This window comes from Bombina bombina, chromosome 1 (genome assembly GCF_027579735.1).
Source record: "Bombina bombina isolate aBomBom1 chromosome 1, aBomBom1.pri, whole genome shotgun sequence".
Lineage (NCBI taxonomy): Eukaryota > Metazoa > Chordata > Amphibia > Anura > Bombinatoridae > Bombina > Bombina bombina.
Window position 1 is genome coordinate 6904324 of NC_069499.1, and position 19570 is coordinate 6923893.

Genomic DNA, 19570 nt, shown 5'->3' on the forward strand with positions numbered 1-19570 from the left:
TAAACCCTAAGATAACTACAATATAATTAATAATTACATTGTAGCTATTTTAGGGTTTATATTTATTTTACAGGTAACTTGGTATTTATTTTAACTAGGTACAATAGCTATTAAATAGTTAATAACTATTTAATAGCTACCTAGTTAAAATAATTACCAATTTACCTGTAAAATAAATCCTAACCTAAGTTACAAATACAGCTACACTATCAATAAATTAAATAAACTATCTAAACTAAAATACAATAAAATAAACTAAACTAAATTACAAAAACAAACAAACACTTAATTACAAAAAATAAAAAATGATTACAAGAATTTTAAGCTAATTACACCTATTCTAAGCCCCCTAATAAAATAATAAAGCCCCCCAAAATAAAAAAAATTCCCTACCCTATTCTAAATTACAAAAGTTAACAGCTCTATTACCAGCCCTTAAAAGGGCCTTTTGTGGGGCATGCCCCAAAGTAATCAGCTCTTTTGCCTGTAAAAAAAACACAATACCACCCCCAACATTACAACCCACCACCCACATACCCCTACTCTAAACCCACCCAAACCCCCCTTAAAAAAACCTAACACTAAGCCCCAGAAGATCTCCCTACCTTGAGTCGCCTTCACCCAGCCGGGCCGAACTCTTCATCCAATCCGGGCGATGTCTTCATCCAAGCGGCAAAGAAGAAGTCTTCCATCCGGGCAATGTCTTCATCCAAGCGGCAAAGAAGAGGTCCTCCATTGGGGCGAAATTTTCCTCCAAGCGGCATCTTCAATCTTCTTTCTTCGGACCTCCAACGCGGAACATCCAGCTGGCCCGACGACTGAAAGACGAATGAAGTTTCCTTTAAATGACGTCATCCAAGATGGCGTCCGTTGAATTCCGATTGGCTGATAGGATTCTATCAGCCAATCGGAATTAAGGTAAGAAAATCTGATTGGCTGATTCAATCAGCCAATCAGATTCAAGTTCAATTCGATTGGCTGATCCAATCAGCCAATCAGATTGATTGTGCATTCTATTGGCTGTTCCAATGTGTGTTTTTTAGAATGTGTTTTTTTTTACAGGCAAAAGAGCTGATTACTTTGGGGCATGCCCCGCTGGTAATTGAGCTGTTAACTTTTGTAATTTAGAATAGGGTAGGGAATTTTTTTTATTTTGGGGGGCTTTATTATTTTATTAGGGGGCTTAGAATAGGTGTAATTAGCTTAAAATTCTTGTAATCTTTTTTATTTTTTGTAATTTAGTGTTTGTTTTTTGTAATTTAGTTTAGTGTATTTAATTGTATTTTAGTTTAGATATTTGTAGTTTATTTAATTTATTGATAGTGTAGGTATATTTGTAACTTAGGTTAGGATTTATTTTGCAGGTAAATTGGTAATTATTTTAACAAGGTAGCTATTAAATAGTTATTAACTATTTAATAGCTATTGTACCTAGTTAAAATAAATACCAAGTTACCTGTAAAATAAATATAAACCCTAAAATAGCTACAATGTAATTATTAATTATATTGTAGCTATCTTAGGGTTTATTTTATAGGTAAGTATTTAGATTTAAATAGGAATATTTTAATTAATAGTATTAACATGAATTGGATTTATTTTAATAAGAATTTAGTTAGGGGTGTTAGAGTTAGATAGGGTTATTATACTTTTTATATATATATATATATATATATATATATATATATATATATATATATATATATATATATATATATATATATATATATATATATATATAAATATATATATATATATATATATATATATAATATAATAACTATATTGTTACGGTTACCCTTAGTCTCGCTGAGAGATGGACCGCTTAGTAGCCTGGATTCCTATTGCTGAAGAGGGGAGAAACTGCTTTCCATAGTATTCTATATGAGTCTCGCAAATGTAGAATAATCCCCCTTAGCTGTAGTACAGCTAGGATACCCTTCTGCCCACAAAAACGAGTCAACGCTGCGATTGAGGGACAACCAAGAACTCAGGACTGGGATGCCCAGCCTGCTTTTTATTTAGGTTACATGCACACAGGGCACTCCCAGGGGGGGAAGCATAAAATCCCCCATCACACATTTAGACAAAGCCCTTGGACAGGCCACCGCAGATAACAAGTACACACAAGAAAACAATGGAGTCCTTCTTATCACCTAGCAGTGAATGCTTATCACAAACTTAATTACAGTACACAATATGCTAGGAAACCTGCCTCAGAAAATAGTTTTCTCAAAACTGAACAGAGTTAACCCTTTATGAAATGATACTTGTTACAGTTTTCTTGGAGCCCTTCTTAGGCGCTGGCTTGGCTGGTTCAGGCATTGCTGCTGGGAAATAAGTTTCTTCACAACAAAATAACTAATGCTTCTGTAACATATATTAACTATATTAACCCTAATATAATTAGGGTTAATATAGTTAATATAGGTGGTGGCGGTGTAGGGGGATTAGATTAGGGGGTAATACATTTATTATAGGTGGCGGCGGTGTAGGGGAATTTAGATTATAGGCAAAAGAGCTGATTACTTTGTGACAATGCCCCGCAAAAAGGCCTTTTCAGGGCTTTTTGTAGGGTTAGACTTAGGTTTAGTGGTAGGGATAGTTATTTTAGGGGTTAATGAATTTAATATAGGTGGCGGTGGTATAGGGGGATTAGATTAGGGGTTAAAAATTTTAATATAGCTGGCGGCGGGGTAGGAGCTCACATTAGGGGGTAGTTAATATAGCTGGCGGTGGGGTAGGAGCTCACATTAGGGGGTAGTTAATATAGCTGGCGGCGGGGTAGGAGCTCACATTAGGGGGTAGTTAATGTAGCTGGCGGTGGGGTAAGAGCTCACATTAGGGGGTAGTTAATATAGCTGGCGGCGGGGTAGGAGCTCACATTAGGGGGTAGTTAATATAGCTGGCGGTGGGGTAGGAGCTCACATTAGGGGGTAGTTAATATAGCTGACGGCGGGGTAGGAGCTCACATTAGGGGGTAGTTAATATAGCTGGCGGCGGGGTAGGAGCTCACATTAGGGGGTAGTTAATATAGCTGGCGGTGGGGTAGGAGCTCACATTAGGGGGTAGTTAATGTAGCTGGCGGCGGGGTAAGAGCTCACATTAGGGGGTAGTTAATGTAGGTGCGGCGGTGTAAGAGGCTCACATTAGGGGGTAGTTAATATAGCTGACGGCGGGGTAGGAGCTCACATTAGGGAGTAGTTAATATAGCTGGCGGTGGGGTAGGAGCTCACATTAGGGGGTAGTTAATATAGCTGGCGGCGGGGTAGGAGCTCACATTAGGGGGTAGTTAATATAGCTGGCGGTGGGGTAGGAGCTCACATTAGGGGGTAGTTAATGTAGCTGGCGGCGGGGTAAGAGCTCACATTAGGGGGTAGTTAATGTAGGTGCGGCGGTGTAAGAGGCTCACATTAGGGGGTAGTTAATATAGCTGGCGGCGGGGTAGGAGCTCACATTAGGGGGTAGTTAATATAGCTGGCGGCGGGGTAGGAGCTCACATTAGGGGGTAGTTAATATAGCTGGTGGCAGGGTAGGAGCTCACATTAGGGGGTAGTTAATGTAGCTGGCGGCGGGGTAGGAGCTCACATTAGGGGGTAGTTAATGTAGGTGGCGGCGGTGTAAGGGGCTCACATTAGGGGGTAGTTAATGTAGGTGGCGGCGGTGTAAGGGGCTCACATTAGGGGGTAGTTAATGTAGGTGGCGGCAGGGTCCGGGAGCGGCGGTTTAGGGGTTAATAACTTTATTAGGTGCGGCGGGGTCCGGGAGTGGTGGTTTAGGGGTTAGTACATTTTTTATTATTAGGAGAGTGAGGGGGATAGCGGATAGAGGGGTATACGTGTCAGGCTATGTTTGGGAGGCGTGTTAGACAGTACGGGAGATTTAATAACTTAGTCAGGTTTTGTAGGCGCCGGCAGTTTCTAAAGTGCCGTAAGTCACTGGCGACTCCAGAAATTTGTATTTACGCAATTGCCGGCGGGGTATATTGGATAGGTCGAGTTGCGAGCTGAAACTATGGGCGGTGGGGGTTCCCTCGCTTGCGCCTCAAACTACGATCTATATCGGATCGCGCCCTTAGTGTATAACCATATGACATGACCCAGGTCATCCCATGCAGGCAATCTTCTAGCCCCATCTAGAATACAGAAAAACATGTTATATATATTTCAAAAATGGGATTATCACAATTGCCATTTAATCTATTACAAAATTAATTTATCTCCCATATATATATTCAATACAGTCTGAGACATACATTTAATATGTTATCTGAATAAGTATGTTCATTTGAGCAACTCCTCATATTCATATATATAAAAAAAAAACAGTAGATTACACATTGTTCTACAAGAAACAAAATTATACCAGTTATATTTTCAGTGAATTTCAAAGTTACAATACAACATATTTTCTGTTTAGCTAGCATAGATGTGTATCTGATTTTCAGGGGTAATTAGCAGGCCCATGCTAATTTCCATTTCCTTGAAATTGTGAGCATCTCCTTAGGCCTCAAAGAAAGATCCCAGACACCCCGTCCCCACTCACTGTATGGGGTCCCTGTAATCCCGGCAATGAAACTGATGTTCCCTTTTAAACAACTTAAAAATTATCTTCAATCAGGATAAGTGTGTCTTATCGCTCATCTAAGACCTGGAATATATAGCTATACTATCTTTTACTGAAGTCTTTGCCTTTCTTTGAAGTGACTGTTTAAGTTAAGTAGACCAAATGTTTTATTATCCTCACTTGGACGCATTGTAACTTTTCATACTGAATGGGGGAAGATTGAGTTTTGGTCAGTCAAAGCATTTAATGTCTTATAAATGAATGAATCATTTGGTGCTGATAGCAAAATATAAAATAATATATAAATTAATCTTCACGTATACCTTGACAGGATTCATGAATGCAGAGAAAGCCAGCTAACATACATTAGCGCTGAGAGTTGATCTAAGCAGTGCACAGACGCATCCAGTCTCTTAGTTACTAAGACCTGCAATAAGTACTGCGCTCACAGACCCACCACAGCTGACAAGGGGAGGCAGCATATCGGCACAAGGTCTTCTCCTCCAGCCTCACCTTGTAATCATAACCCTGGGCAAGTTTCTCACCAAGAATGTTTCCACTGCAAAAATTCCGGTGGCTTTAAATGAAGCAACGGTTTAAAGGAGCACTGCCTGTAAAGAACGACCTTAATCAGCGCATGTGCCTTATTTTCTCTGTAAAAGCCTGCACTTTATCGCTCACTGTACTGTGTGCTGGCTTTTAGAGAGAGAATAGGGCAGATGTGCTGCCCCTCCCAAATCTGCTGCCCTAGGCCATAATACGCCCCTGGGCCTTAGAAACTATTTATGAGGGGTTCTGGCACATCAAATAGAAATCATGTGCTTACTTAACACAGCACACAGTTCTTCTTAAAAAAACAAACAACTGTTTTTAGTTCACAAACTAAACAGAATTAACCCCTTAGCAGCTAAATCCTGAGGTATTTGTGACACCTATTCACCCCTAAACCGCCAATAGCCCACTGCAACAAACCATCTACCCTATTAACCCCTAAACCGCCAATAGCCCACCGGAACAAACCATCTACCCTATTAACCCCTAAAGTGCCAATAGCCCACCGCATCAAACCATCTACCCTATTAACCTCTAAACTGCTAATAGCCCATTGCATCAAACCATCTACCCTATTAACCTCTAAACTGCTAATAACCCACCACAACAAACCATCTACCCTATTAACCCCTAAACTGCTAATAGGCCACCACAACAAACCATCTACCCTATTAACCCCTAAACTGCTAATAGGCCACCACATCAAACCATCTACCCTATTAACCCCTAAACTGCTAATAGGCCACCACATCAAACCATCTACCCTATTAACCCCTAAACTGCTAATAGGCCACCACATCAAACCATCTACCCTATTAACCCCTAAACTGCTAATAGGCCACCACATCAAACCATCTACCCTATTAACCCCTAAACTGCTAATAACCCACCGCATCAAACCATCTACCCTATTAACCCCTAAACTGCTAATAGCCCATCACATCAAACCATCTACCCTATTAACCCCTAAACTGCTAATAACCCACCGCATCAAACCATCTACCCTATTAACCCCTAAACTGCTAATAGCCCATCACATCAAACCATCTACCCTATTAACCCCTAAACTGCTAATAGCCCATTGCATCAAACCATCTACCCTATTAACCCCTAAACTGCTAATAGGCCACCACATCAAACCATCTACCCTATTAACCCCTAAACTGCTAATAACCCACCACAACAAACCATCTACCCTATTAACCCCTAAACTGCTAATAGGCCACCGCATCAAACCATCTACCCTATTAACCCCTAAACTGCTAATAGGCCACCGCATCAAACCATCTACCCTATTAACCCCTAAACTGCTAATAGGCCACCGCATCAAACCATCTACCCTATTAACCCCTAAACTGCTAATAGGCCACCGCATCAAACCATCTACCCTATTAACCCCCAAACTGCTAATAGGCCACCACATCAAACCATCTACCCTATTAACCCCTAAACTGCTAATAGGCCACCGCATCAAACCATCTACCCTATTAACCCCTAAAGTGCTAATAGGCCACCGCAACACACCATCTACCCTATTAACCCCCAAACTGCTAATAGGCCACCACATGAAACCATCTACCCTATCAACCCCTAAACTGCTAATAGCCCATCACATCAAACCATCTACCCTATTAACCCCTAAACTGCTAATAGGCCACCGCATCAAACCATCTACCCTATTAACCCCTAAACTGCTAATAGGCCACCGCATCAAACCATCTACCCTATTAACCCCTAAACTGCTAATAGGCCACCGCATCAAACCATCTACTCTATTAACCCCTAAACTGCTAATAGGCCACCGCATCAAACCATCTACTCTATTAACCCCTAAACTGCTAATAGGCCACCGCATTAAACCATCTACCCTATTAACCCCTAAACTGCTAATAGGCCACCACATCAAACCATCTACCCTATTAACCCCTAAACTGCTAATAGGCCACCACATCAAACCATCTACCCTATTAACCCCTAAACCACCAATAGCCCAACGTATCTCCCTACTGTACTTAACTTCTACACCACCACAACCCCCCAACAAAATACACCCCCTAACCTATTAACCCCATTTACTGTCACAACCATCCAACGCAAACTACCCCTACACTACTTAACTACCTAACACCAACATAAACCCCTCCCACTCTAACCTAAATTACAGAAAAAAACTAACACTGAAATTAGACAAATAGAAACAAAACACTTTACCAATAATAAAATAATAACACTACCAAAAATAAAATACCCATATTTATAGTTCTGCCTATACTAAAACTTAAGCCCCCATTAAAAAAAGAAAACACCCTAAAATAAAATACCCTATACTAACACCAAAGGTTACTGTAGCAATATCCCTTAGAAGAGCTTTTTGCACAGCATTGCCCTAAAGTGATTTAACTCTTTTGCTTCAAAACAATACAACCCCATTCTACAATAAAAGTACCCCCCCACCCCACCCCCGGGTCTATATGAAAAAAACATACTCTAAAGACATTTAGCAGCGCTTTGCCCTAAAGCCATCATAGCTCTTTTACAAAAAAAAGATTGCCCTGATAAAGCATTTAGTGATGCTTTCAATAAAAAACTTTAAAAAGCCTATTCTAAAAACAAACTATCCTAAAAAAGATGTCTTAGAAAAATGGCGAAAGGCCCTTTTAAGGGCTATTTGTAATTTAGTATAGGGTAGGGCTTTTTATTATTTTGGGGGTCTTTTTTATTTTATTAGGGGGATTAGATTAGGTGTAATTAGTTTAAAAAACTTGTAATTATTTTATTATTTTCTGTAATTTAGTGTTTGTTTTTTTCATACTTTAGATAATTGTATTTAATTGTAGTTAATGTAGGGAATTATAGTGTAGTGTTAGGTGTAATTGTAACTTAGGTTAGGTTTTATTTTACAGGTCAATTTGTATGTATTTTAACTAGGTAGCTATTAAATAGTTAATAACTATTTAATAGCTATTGTTCCTAGTTAAAATAAATACAAACTTGCCTGTAAAATAAAAATAAACCCTAAGATAGATACAATGTAACTATTAGTTATATTGTAGCTAGCTTAGGGTTTATTTTATAGGTAAGTATTTAGTATTAAATAGGAATAATTTAGTTAATAATAGTAATATTTATTTATATTTATTTAAATTATATTTAAGTTGGGGGGGTTAGGGTTAGACTTTGGTTCAGGGTTTAAGAACTTTAATATAGTGGCGCCGACGTTGGGGGCAGCAGATTAGGGGTTAATAAGTGTAGGTAGGTGTCGGCGATATTGGGGCGGCAGAGTAGGGGTTAATAAATAAAATGTAGGTGTCGGCGATGTTGGGGGCAGCAGATTAGGGGTTCATAAGTATAATGTAGGTGGTGGCGGTGTCCGGAGCGGCAGATTAGGGGTTAATAATATTATGTAGGTGTCGGCGATGTCGGGGGCAGCAGATTAGGGGTTAATAAGTGTAAGATTAGGGGTATTTAGACTCGGAGTTCATGTTAGGGTTTTAGGTGTAGATATAAAATGTACTTCCCCATAGGAATCAATGGGGCTGCGTTAGGAGCTCTACGCTGCTTTTTTGTAGGTGTTAGGTTTTTTTCAGCCGGCTCTACCCCATTGATTCCTATGGGGAAATCGTGCACAAGCACATTTACCAGCTCACCGCTAACGTAAGCAGCGCTGGTATTGAGGTGAGATGTCGAGCTAAATTTTGCTCTCCGCTCACTTTTCTGCGGCTAACGGTGGGTTTGTAAAAACTCGTAATACCAGCGCTGTCTGTAGGTGAGCGGTGAGCATAAACTGCTCATTAGCACCGCACACCATTACCTGTAATCTAGGCGTTTATTTGTTGTTAAACTATGCAGAAATTGGATGTATAGAGAAAAGCTTTAGAAACAAAATGAAACTCTTTGGATACATATAGCAAACATTCTGCTAGATTACGAGTTTTGCGTTAGAGGCTGGGCAGTGTTAACGAGCAGTTTATGCTCACTGCTCCCTTACAGACAGCGCTGGTATTATGAGTTTTTCGAAACCCGGCGTTAACCGCAAAAAAGTGATAGTAGAGCAAAATTTTGCTCCACATCTCACCTCAATACCAGTGCTGCTTACGTTAGCGGTGAGCCGGCTGAACGTGCTCGTGCACGATTTCCCCATAGGAATCAATGGGGAGAACCTGCAAAAAAACAGCGTTTAGCTCCTAACACAGCCGGTACTGTACCTTTGTGTACTAACTTACTAGCTTATTACTGGTACTGTACCTTTGTGTACTAACTTACTAGCTTATCACTGGCACTGTACCTTTGTCTACTAACTTACTAGCTTATCACTGGTACTGTGCCTTTGTGTACTAACTTACTAGCTTATCACTGGCACTGTACCTTTGTGTACTAACTTACTAGCTTATCACTGGCACTGTACCTTTGTGTACTAACTTACTAGCTTATCACTGGTACTGTACCTTTGTGTACTAACTTACTAGCTTATCACTGGCACTGTGCCTTTGTTTAATAACTTACTAGCTTATCACTGGCACTGTACCTTTGTGTACTAACTTACTAGCTTATCACTGGCACTGTACCTTTGTGTACTAACTTACTAGCTTATCACTGGTACTGTACCTTTGTGTACTAACTTACTAGCTTATCACTGGCACTGTGCCTTTGTTTAATAACTTACTAGCTTATCACTGGTACTGTACCTTTGTGTACTAACTTACTAGCTTATCACTGGCACTGTACCTTTGTGTACTAACTTACTAGCTTATCACTAGCACTGTGCCTTTGTGTACTAACTTACTAACTTATTACTGGTACTGTACCTTTGTATACTAACTTACTAGCTTATCACTGGCACTGTGCCTTTGTGTACTAACTTACTACTGGTACTGCACCTTTGTGTACTAACTTACTAGCTTATCACCGGCACTGTGCCTTTGTGTACTAACTTACTAATTTATTACTGGTACTGTACCTTTGTGTACTAACTTACAAGCTAATCACTGGCACTGTACCTTTGTGTACTAACTTACTAGCTTATCACTGTCACTGTACCTTTGTGTACTAATTTACTAGCTTATCACTGGCACTGTACCTTTGTGTACTAACTTACTAGCTTATCACTGGCACTGTACCTTTGTGTACTAACTTACTAGCTAATCACTGGCACTGTACCTTTGTGTACTAACTTACTAGCTTATCACTGGCACTGTACCTTTGTGTACTAACTTACTAGCTTATCACTGGTACTGTGCCTTTGTGTACTAACTTACTAGCTTATCACTGGCACTGTACCTTTGTGTACTAACTTACTAGCTTATCACTGGCACTTTACCTTTGTGTACTAACTTACTAGCTTATTACTGGCACTGTACCTTTGTGTACTAACTTACTAACTTATTACTGGCACTGTGCCTTTGTGTACTAACTTACTAGCTTATCACTGGTACTGTGCCTTTGTGTACTAACTTACTAGCTTATCACTGGCACTGTACCTTTGTGTACTAACTTACTAGCTTATCACTGGTACTGTGCCTTTGTGTACTATCTTACTAGCTTATTACTGGCACTGTGCCTTTGTGTACTAACTTACTAGCTTATCACTGGCACTGTGCCTTTGTGTACTAACTTACTAGCTTATCACTGGCACTGTACCTTTGTGTACTAACTTACTAACTTATTACTGGCATTGTGCCTTTGTGTACTAACTTACTAGCTTATCACTGGCACTGTACCTTTGTGTACTAACTTACTAGCTTATTTCTGGCACTGTGCCTTTGTGTACTAACTTACTAGCTTATCACTGGCACTGTGCCTTTGTGTACTAACTTACTAGCTTATTACTGGCACTGTGCCTTTGTTTAATAACTTACTAGCTTATTACTGGCACTGTGCCTTTGTTTAATAACTTACTAGCTTATCACTGGCACTGTACCTTTGTGTACTAACTTACTAGCTTATCACTGGCACTGTACCTTTGTGTACTAACTTACTAGCTTATCACTGGCACTTTACCTTTGTGCACTAACTTACTAACTTATTACTGGCACTGTGCCTTTGTGTACTAACTTACTAGCTTATCACTGGTACTGTGCCTTTGTGTACTAACTTACTAGCTTATCACTGGCACTGTACCTTTGTGTACTAACTTACTAGCTTATCACTGGTACTGTGCCGTTGTGTACTAACTTACTAGCTTATTACTGGCACTGTGCCTTTGTGTACTAACTTACTAGCTTATCACTGGTACTGTGCCTTTGTGTACTAACTTACTAGCTTATTACTGGCACTGTGCCTTTGTTTAATAACTTACTAGCTTATTACTGGCACTGTGCCTTTGTCTAATAACTTACTAACTTATTACTGGCATTGTGCCTTTGTGTACTAACTTACCAGCTTATCACTGGCACTGTGCCTTTGTTTAATAACTTACTAGCTTATCACTGGTACTGTACCTTTGTGTACTAACTTACTAGCTTATTACTGGCACCGTGCCTTTGTGTACTAACTTACTAACTTATCACTGGCACTGTGCCGTTGTGTACTAACTTACTAGCTTATCACTGGCACTGTACCTTTGTGTACTAACTTACTAGCTTATCACTGGCACTGTGCCTTTGTGTACTAACTTATTAGCTTATCACTGGCACTGTGCCTTTGTGTACTAACTTACTACTGGCACTGTGCCTTTGTGTACTAACTTACTAGCTTATTACTGGCACTGTGCCTTTGTGTACTAACTTACTAGCTTATCACTGGCACTGTACCTTTGTGTACTAACTTATTAGCTTATCACTGGCACTGTGCCTTTGTGTACTAACTTACTACTGGCACTGTGCCTTTGTGTACTAACTTACTAGCTTATTACTGGCACTGTGCCTTTGTGTACTAACTTACTAGCTTATCACTGGCACTGTACCTTTGTGTACTAACTTATTAGCTTATCACTGGCACTGTGCCTTTGTGTACTAACTTACTAGCTTATCACTGGCACTGTACCTTTGTGTACTAACTTACTAGCTTATTACTGGCACTGTGCCTTTGTGTACTAACTTACTAGCTTATCACTGGCACTGTACCTTTGTGTACTAACTTATTAGCTTATCACTGGCACTGTGCCTTTGTGTACTAACTTACTAGCTTATCACTGGCACTGTACCTTTGTGTACTAACTTACTAGCTTATCACTTGCACTCTGCCTTTGTGTACTAACTTACTAGCTTATTACTGGCACTGTGCCTTTGTGTACTAACTTACTAGCTTATTACTGGCACTGTGCCTTTGTTTAATAACTTACTAGCTTATCATACTGGCACTGTACCTTTGTGTACTAACTTACTAGCTTATCACTGGCACTGTACCTTTGTGTACTAACTTACTAACTTATCACTGGCACTTTACCTTTGTGTACTAACTTACTAGCTTATCACTGGCACTTTACCTTTGTGTACTAACTTACTAGCTTATCACTGTCACTGTGCCTTTGTTTACTAACTTACTAGCTTATTACTTGCACTGTGCCTTTGTTTACTAACTTACTAGCTTATCACTGGCACTTTACCTTTGTGTACTAACTTACTAGCTTATTACTGGCACTGTACCTTTGTGTACTAACTTACTAGCTTATTACTGGCACTGTGCCTTTGTGTACTAACTTACTAGCTTATCACTGGCACTGTGCCTTTGTGTACTAACTTACTAGCTTTTTACTGGCACTGTGCCTTTGTGTACTAACTTACTAGCTTATCACTGGCACTGTGCCGTTGTGTACTAACTTACTAGCTTATTACTGGCACTGTGCCTTTGTGTACTAACTTACTAGCTTATCAGTGGCACTGTGCCTTTGTTTATAACTTACTAGCTTATCACTGGTACTGTGCCTTTGTGTACTAACTTACTAGCTTATCACTGGCACTGTGCCTTTGTGCACTAACTTACTAGCTTATTACTGGCACTGTGCCTTTGTGTACTAACTTACTAACTTATTACTGGCACTGTGCCTTTGTGTACTAACTTACTAGCTTATCATCACTGGCACTGTACCTTTGTGTACTAACTTGCTAGCTTATCACTGGCACTGTGCCTTTGTTTAATAACTTACTAGCTTATCACTGGCACTGTGCCTTTGTTTAATAACTTAATAGCTTTTCACTGGTACTGAACTACTAACTTACTAGCTTATCACTGGCACTGTGCCTTTGTTTATAACTTACTAGCTTATCATTGGCACTGTGCCTTTGTTTATAACTTACTAGCTTATCATTGGCACTGTGCCTTTGCGTACTAACTTACAAGCTTATCACTGGCACTGTGCCTTTGTTTAATAACTTACTAGCTTATCACTGGCACTGTGCCTTTGCTTAATAACTTACTAGCTTATCACTGGCACTTTACCTTTGTGTACTAACTTACTAGCTTATCACTTGCACTCTGCCTTTGTGTACTAACTTACTAGCTTATTACTGGCACTGTGCCTTTGTGTACTAACTTACTAGCTTATCACTGGTACTGTGCCTTTGTGTACTAACTTACTAGCTTATCACTGGTACTGTGCCTTTGTGTACTAACTTACTAGCTTATCACTGGCACTGTGCCTTTGTGTACTAACTTACTAGCTTATCACTGGCACTGTGCCTTTGTGTACTAACTTACTAGCTTATCACTTGCACTCTGCCTTTGTGTACTAACTTACTAGCTTATTACTGGCACTGTTCCTTTGTGTACTAACTTACTAGCTTATTACTGGCACTGTGCCTTTGTGTACTAACTTACTAGCTTATCATCACTGGCACTGTACCTTTGTGTACTAACTTGCTAGCTTATCACTGGCACTGTGCCTTTGTGTACTAACTTACTAGCTTATCACTGGCACTGTGCCTTTGTGTACTAACTTACTAGCTTATCACTGGTACTGTGCCTTTGTGTACTAACTTACTAACTTATTACTGGCACTGTACCTTTGTGTACTAACTTACTAGCTTATCACTTGCACTGTACCTTTGTGTACTAACTTACTAGCTTATCACAGACACTGTACCTTTGTGTACTAACTTACTAGCTTATCACTGGCACTGTGCCTTTGTGTACTAACTTACTAGCTTATCACTGGCACTGTACCTTTGTGTACTAATTTACTAGCTTATCACTGGCACTGTACCTTTGTGTACTAACTTACTAGCTTATTACTGGCACTGTGCCTTTGTTTAATAACTTACTAGCTTATTACTGGCACTGTGCCTTTGTTTAATAACTTACTAACTTATTACTGGCACTGTGCCTTTGTGTACTAACTTACTAGCTTATTACTGGCACTGTGCCTTTGTTTAATAACTTACTAGCTTATTACTGGCACTGTGCCTTTGTTTAATAACTTACGAACTTATCACTGGCACTGTGCCTTTGTGTACTAACTTACTACTGGCACTGTGCCTTTGTGAACTAACTTACTAGCTTATCACTGGCACTGTGCCTTTGTTTAATAACTTACTAGCTTATCACTGGCACTGTGCCTTTGTGTACTAACTTACTACTGGTACCGTGCCTTTGTGTACTAACTTACTAGCTTATTAATGGCACTGTGCATTTGTGTACTAACTTACTAGCTTTTTACTGGCACTGTGCCTTTGTGTACTAACTTACTAGCTTATCACTGGCACTGTACCTTTGTGTACTAACTTACTACTGGCACTGTGCCTTTGTGTACTAACTTACTAGCTTATCACTGGCACTGTGCCTTTGTGTACTAACTTACTAGCTTATCACTGGCACTGTGCCTTTGTGTACTAACTTACTAGCTTATCACTGGCACTGTGCCTTTGTGTACTAACTTACTAGCTTATCACTGGCACTGTGCCTTTGTGTACTAACTTACTAGCTTATCACTGGCACTGTACCTTTGTGTACTAACTTACTACTGGCACTGTACCTTTGTGTACTAACTTACTAGCTTATCACTGGCACTGTACCTTTGTGTACTAACTTATTAGCTTATCACTGGCACTGTGCCTTTGTGTACTAACTTACTAGCTTATCACTGGCACTGTACCTTTGTGTACTAACTTATTAGCTTATCACTGGCACTGTACCTTTGTGTACTAACTTACTAGCTTATCACTTGCACTCTGCCTTTGTGTACTAACTTACTAGCTTATCACTGGCACTGTGCCTTTGTGTACTAACTTACTAGCTTATCATACTGGCACTGTACCTTTGTGTACTAACTTACTAGCTTATCACTGGCACTGTACCTTTGTGTACTAACTTACTAGCTTATCACTGGCACTTTACCTTTGTGTACTAACTTACTAGCTTATCACTGTCACTGTACCTTTGTGTACTAACTTACTAGCTTATCACTTGCACTGTGCCTTTGTTTACTAACTTACTAGCTTATTACTGGCACTGTACCTTTGTGTACTAACTTACTAGCTTATCACTGGCACTGTGCCTTTGTGTACTAACTTACTAGCTTTTTACTGGCACTGTGCCTTTGTGTACTAACTTACTAGCTTATCACTGGCACTGTGCCGTTGTGTACTAACTTACTAGCTTTTTACTGGCACTGTGCCTTTGTGTACTAACTTACTAGCTTATCAGTGGCACTGTGCCTTTGTTTATAACTTACTAGCTTATCACTGGTACTGTGCCTTTGTGTACTAACTTACTAGCTTATCACTGGCACTGTGCCTTTGTGCACTAACTTACTAGCTTATTACTGGCACTGTGCCTTTGTGTACTAACTTACTAACTTATTACTGGCACTGTGCCTTTGTGTACTAACTTACTAGCTTATCATCACTGGCACTGTACCTTTGTGTACTAACTTGCTAGCTTATCACTGGCACTGTGCCTTTGTTTAATAACTTACTAGCTTATCACTGGCACTGTGCCTTTGTTTAATAACTTAATAGCTTTTCACTGGTACTGAACTACTAACTTACTAGCTTATCACTGGCACTGTGCCTTTGTTTATAACTTACTAGCTTATCATTGGCACTGTGCCTTTGCGTACTAACTTACTAGCTTATCACTGGTACTGTGCCTTTGCGTACTAACTTACTAGCTTATCACTGGCACTGTGCCTTTGTGTACTAACTTACTAGCTTATCACTGGTACTGTGCCTTTGCGTACTAACTTACTAGCTTATCACTGGCACTGTGCCTTTGTTTAATAACTTACTAGCTTATCACTGGCACTGTGCCTTTGTTTAATAACTTACTAGCTTATCACTGGCACTTTACCTTTGTGTACTAACTTACTAGCTTATCACTTGCACTCTGCCTTTGTGTACTAACTTACTAGCTTATCACTGGCACTTTACCTTTGTGTACTAACTTACTAGCTTATCACTGGTACTGTGCCTTTGTGTACTAACTTACTAGCTTATCACTGGTACTGTGCCTTTGTGTACTAACTTACTAGCTTATCACTGGCACTGTGCCTTTGTGTACTAACTTACTAGCTTATCACTGGCACTGTGCCTTTGTGTACTAACTTACTAGCTTATCACTTGCACTCTGCCTTTGTGTACTAACTTACTAGCTTATTACTGGCACTGTGCCTTTGTGTACTAACTTACTAGCTTATTACTGGCACTGTGCCTTTGTGTACTAACTTACTAGCTTATCACTGGCACTGTACCTTTGTGTACTAACTTACTAACTTATTACTGGCACTGTGCCTTTGTGTACTAACTTACTAGCTTATCACTGGTACTGTGCCTTTGTGTACTAACTTACTAGCTTATCACTGGCACTGTGCCTTTGTGTACTAACTTACTAGCTTATCACTGGCACTGTACCTTTGTGTACTAACTTACTAGCTTATCACTGGCACTGTACCTTTGTGTACTAACTTACTAGCTTATTACTGGCACTGTGCCTTTGTTTAATAACTTACTAGCTTATTACTGGCACTGTGCCTTTGTTTAATAACTTACTAACTTATTACTGGCACTGTGCCTTTGTGTACTAACTTACTAGCTTATTACTGGCACTGTGCCTTTGTTTAATAACTTACTAGCTTATTACTGGCACTGTGCCTTTGTTTAATAACTTACGAACTTATCACTGGCACTGTGCCTTTGTGTACTAACTTACTACTGGCACTGTGCCTTTGTGAACTAACTTACTAGCTTATCACTGGCACTGTGCCTTTGTTTAATAACTTACTAGCTTATCACTGGCACTGTGCCTTTGTGTACTAACTTACTACTGGTACCGTGCCTTTGTGTACTAACTTACTAGCTTATTAATGGCACTGTGCATTTGTGTACTAACTTACTAGCTTTTTACTGGCACTGTGCCTTTGTGTACTAACTTACTAGCTTATCACTGGCACTGTACCTTTGTGTACTAACTTACTACTGGCACTGTGCCTTTGTGTACTAACTTACTAGCTTATCACTGGCACTGTACCTTTGTGTACTAACTTATTAGCTTATCACTGGCACTGTGCCTTTGTGTACTAACTTACTAGCTTATCACTGGCACTGTACCTTTGTGTACTAACTTACTAGCTTATCACTGGCACTGTACCTTTGTGTACTAACTTATTAGCTTATCACTGGCACTGTGCCTTTGTGTACTAACTTACTAGCTTATTACTGGCACTGTGCCTTTGTGTACTAACTTACTAGCTTATTACTGGCACTGTGCCTTTGTGTACTAACTTACTAGCTTATCACTGGCACTGTACCTTTGTGTACTAACTTATTAGCTTATCACTGGCACTGTGCCTTTGTGTACTAACTTACTACTGGCACTGTGCCTTTGTGTACTAACTTACTAGCTTATTACTGGCACTGTGCCTTTGTGTACTAACTTACTAGCTTATCACTGGCACTGTACCTTTGTGTACTAACTTATTAGCTTATCACTGGCACTGTACCTTTGTGTACTAACTTACTAGCTTATCACTTGCACTGTGCCTTTGTGTACTAACTTACTAGCTTATTACTGGCACTGTGCCTTTGTGTACTAACTTACTAGCTTATTACTGGCACTGTGCCTTTGTGTACTAACTTATTAGCTTATCACTGGCACTGTACCTTTGTGTACTAACTTATTAGCTTATCACTGGCACTGTACCTTTGTGTACTAACTTATTAGCTTATCACTGGCACTGTACCTTTGTGTACTAACTTACTAGCTTATCACTTGCACTGTACCTTTGTGTACTAACTTACTAACTTATTACTGGCACTGTGCCTTTGTGTACTAACTTACTAGCTTATCACTGGTACTGTGCCGTTGTGTACTAACTTACTAGCTTATTACTGGCACTGTGCCTTTGTGTACTAACTTACTAACTTATTACTGGCACTGTGCCTTTGTGTACTAACTTACTAGCTTATCACTGGCACTGTACCTTTGTGTACTAACTTATTAGCTTATCACTGGCACTGTACCTTTGTGTACTAACTTACTAGCTTATTACTGGCACTGTGCCTTTGTGTACTAACTTACTAGCTTATCACTTGCACTCTGCCTTTGTGTACTAACTTACTAGCTTATTACTGGCACTGTGCCTTTGTGTACTAACTTACTAGCTTATCATACTGGCACTGTACCTTTGTGTACTAACTTACTAGCTTATCACTGGCACTGTACCTTTGTGTACTAACTTACTAGCTTATCACTGGCACTTTACCTTTGTGTACTAACTTACTAGCTTATCACTGTCACTGTACCTTTGTGTACTAACTTACTAGCTTATCACTTGCACTGTGCCTTTGTTTACTAACTTACTAGCTTATTACTGGCACTGTGCCTTTGTGTACTAACTTACTAGCTTATTACTGGCACTGTACCTTTGTGTACTAACTTACTAGCTTTTTACTGGCACTGTGCCTTTGTGTACTAACTTACTAGCTTATCACTGGCACTGTGCCGTTGTGTACTAATTTACTAGCTTATTACTGGCACTGTGCCTTTGTGTACTAACTTACTAGCTTATCACTGGCACTGTGCCTTTGTGTACTAACTTACTAACTTATCACTGGTACTGTGCCTTTGTGTACTAATTTACTAACTTATCACTGGCACTGTACCTTTGTGTACTAACTTACTAGCTTATCACTGGCACTGTACCTTTGTGTACTAACTTACTAGCTTATCACTGGTACTGTGCCGTTGTGTACTAACTTACTAGCTTATCACTGGCACTGTGCCTTTGTTTAATAACTTACTAGCTTATCACTGGTACTGTACCTTTGTGTACTAACTTACTAGCTTATCACTGGCACTGTGCCTTTGTTTATAACTTACTAGCTTATCACTGGTACTGTGCCTTTGTGTACTAACTTACTAGCTTATCACTGGCACTGTGCCTTTGTGTACTAACTTACTAGCTTATTACTGGCACTGTGCCTTTGTGTACTAACTTACTAGCTTATCACTGGCACTGTGCCTTTGTGTACTAACTTACTAGCTTATTACTGGCACTGTACCTTTGTGTACTAACTTACTA